Source organism: Equus quagga, chromosome 9 (assembly GCF_021613505.1).
Source record: "Equus quagga isolate Etosha38 chromosome 9, UCLA_HA_Equagga_1.0, whole genome shotgun sequence".
NCBI lineage: Eukaryota > Metazoa > Chordata > Mammalia > Perissodactyla > Equidae > Equus > Equus quagga.
Genome location: NC_060275.1, coordinates 14,404,058 through 14,407,139, shown reverse-complemented (window position 1 = coordinate 14,407,139; position 3,082 = coordinate 14,404,058). Strand labels below are relative to the sequence as shown.

Genomic DNA, 3,082 nt, shown 5'->3' with positions numbered 1-3,082 from the left:
CATTGATACTTTCTCATGTAATCATTTTTCCTTTAATATGGAATTTGCAAAGGCTTCTATAAAATTGTCAATGGATTCTTAAAGGCATTATTTATGGCCTAGGACATCATACATTGCAATATTAAAAGGCTTTCTTGTTCTTAATTGCTATGTATGATGTCTTAGGCCATAAATAATGCTTTGAAGAATCTACTGACAATTTTATAGAAGTCTTCAGGAAAATAGGATATAAGTCTTTGAGTTCTGGCAACTTTTGAAGACACGACTATTCCCACATCAAGGAAACCTACATTCAAATGCCTTGCCATTACAGCCAGAATGGCGTTCGGTTGTAGAGAACAGGGATAGTTCCGTGACCTTGTTCATAGACTACTTGTGGGTCTGTGTTAAGTGCTTGGGAAAGACTAAGATCAGTCAGTCACGGATTTCTACCACTACAAGTTTTTAAAATTGGCTCCAAGTTTCACCTCCTCCGAAAATGATCCTTAATCCTTCAGTCTGATTTACCTAGTCACATTTGCCCTATGTGGGGAGTGAGTGTGTGTATGTCTAATTTCAAAGAAAGTTCCGGACATCCTGGGACTTCACCTCTCATCCTTGTATGTACATAATTCAGGATGTATCCTCTAAAAATAAGGGCACAACACACACCAGTATAACCACAATACCATCATGACACTCGAGATAATTAATAACAATTCCATAATAGTATCCGACATCTAGTTCATATTTATATTTCTTCAATTATCTCCAAAATGTTTTTTACAGCTGTTTTTTCCCCTCAAACCAGGATCCAATCAAGGTTCACATATTTCACTGGGTTAGTGGGTTATGTGTCTTCAGTTTTTTCTAGATTGAAAAGTCCCTCAAACTTTTATTTATTTTTGTTTAATGACATTGACTTTTTGGAGAGACCAGGCCGGTTGTCTAATAGACGCCATATATTCTGTTTTGACTGATTGATGTTATTGTTTTTTATTCCTCTCTCCCCTGAATCTTCTGTTAACCAGCAGTTAAGTCTATGGTTTGATTAGATTCAGATTACACATTTGTGGGAGGAACACCTAAGTGTGTTTTGTATTGCAAGCCACCAGGCGGCACATGATGTCTGGTTGCCCACTATAAGTGATGCTTAATTTGATTTTTTGGGTAAAGTGGTGACAATTCTCTCTCTGCTTTGTAAAGATCATGTTCCCCTCCACAATGAGCAAGTAATCTGGGAGCGACACTTTGAAATGTTGGTAGATTGTCACCGAGAATTTCTCCCATTCCTGTTTGTATATGCTGTTCCTCCTATCAAGAGAATTCATCCCTTGAATCTGGACTGGCCTTGTAACTTGGTTTGACCAGTACAATGTGGTGGAAGTGGTATTTCCTTACTTATGGGCCTTAAGAGGTCTTGAAGTTTCCAACTCAAATGCTCGTCTTACAATGTTACCTTGATATCCCTCTCAGCCCTCTTGGGATTAAGCCACCAAGTAAAGAAACTCAGGCTGTACTACTGAATGACGAGACTGGGTTACATGAAGGAGAGAAGCCCAGCCAGCCCAGCTGGAGGCACCAGACATGTGAGTGAAGCCATCTAGGATTCTTCAACCCTGATCAAGCCGCCCTAGTCAACACTACGGGGAGCAGAGGCAATTCCTCTCCAGGGAGCTCTGCCTATATTGCTAAGTCATGAGAAATAATAAATGGTGTTTTAAGCCACTATGATTTTAAGTGGTTTTCCATACAGGAAACAGATTCCATGTAAATATTCCATGTTTCACTTAATAGTTTTAGCATCCATTGATGATCCTTGCCTGATCAATTATTTCATTGGGGTTGCCACAGGACAGTTTAAATTCTGTTGTTCTCTCTACATTTATCAGCTGGCATTCTTCTGTTGAGAGAGCAAGAGAGAGTACCAACTTTCCCTCATTAGGTATAAACTACTGTTTCTCCTACAAATGAAGGGTAAATGCTTAATCTTTCCCATTAATTATTAGCTTCAGAATAAAAAGTTGATGTACTATTTATCCCATGGATGGCAAATGAGGCTCCCTCCCTCTCTGCTTTTTTTTCTGGTCTTCTTTAGATCTTTCTCCTCCATAGTTACTGGGACCCTATGCATACCTGTCATTGAATTCAAAGTGTTGTTCTGTAGTTGTTGATTCATTTGCCTTTCCTTTTAACTGGACTGTGAATTTCCTGAGGGCAGGGACTTGAGAGGCTCAGAGCCACGTACACACAAAGTTCTCAATGAAACGAGATTCCTGCCATACTTCTGCTTTCAGATTTTTCTTCATGCATGTATCGCTTCTCAGCCTTTTGGCTAAGATCAAGTGTAGTATCTTCATGCATGTATCTTACATAGTTTAGATAATACCTAATAATGTTTTTAGTTCTTATTTAATTAAAATAATTTTAATAATTGTTTTATCTTTTGGTGATTGTGGTGTTTTCATTTTCATTTGATTTATGTTCCTATTTTATTTTATTATTTTTTGGTGAGGAAGATTGTCTCCGAGCTAACATCTGTGCCAGTCTTCCTCTATTTTGTATGTGAGATACCGCCACAGCATGACTAGATGAGCGGTGTGCAGGTCTGTGCCTGGAATCTGAACAGGTGAACCCTGTGCCATCGAAGAGGAAGTGTGCGAACTTAACCGCTATGCCACTGGGCTGGCCCCTGAGTTTTCATTTTGTTTTTTAACCAAAAGAATAACTGCATGTGGTTATGAAAATAAACAATATAGTGGCCAATAATATAAATGAGCAGTTCCTGACTCCACCACGGATAATCACTTTCAATTTTTTAGGTTTGGTTCTTGTTGCAGCTTTTATTGTTGAAAAACAGCCAGGACATCTTCCAACTCAAATGCTCTTCTTACAATGCTACCTTGATATGTCTCCCAGCGACAGGTGGGATCTATGTCCTCTCTCCTTGAAAAAGGAGGGCTTTTGTGACTGAACCAACAGAGTACGGCAGAAGTGACACCATTTGTCTTCCAAGGCTGTCATTTGAAGGTGATACAGCTTCTGCCTTGCTCCCTGGAACACTTGCTCTTGGCGCCTTCAGTCTGACCGCCCTAGGCCGCCA

The 3,082-nt window shown here is 39.6% G+C and overlaps 1 pseudogene; it reads left to right on the top strand.

The window, feature by feature from the left end:
* Window positions 1-2,294: 2,294 nt before the first annotated feature.
* Window positions 2,295-2,373, top strand: LOC124245222 (uncharacterized; annotated as a pseudogene).
* Window positions 2,374-3,082: the final 709 nt, after the last annotated feature.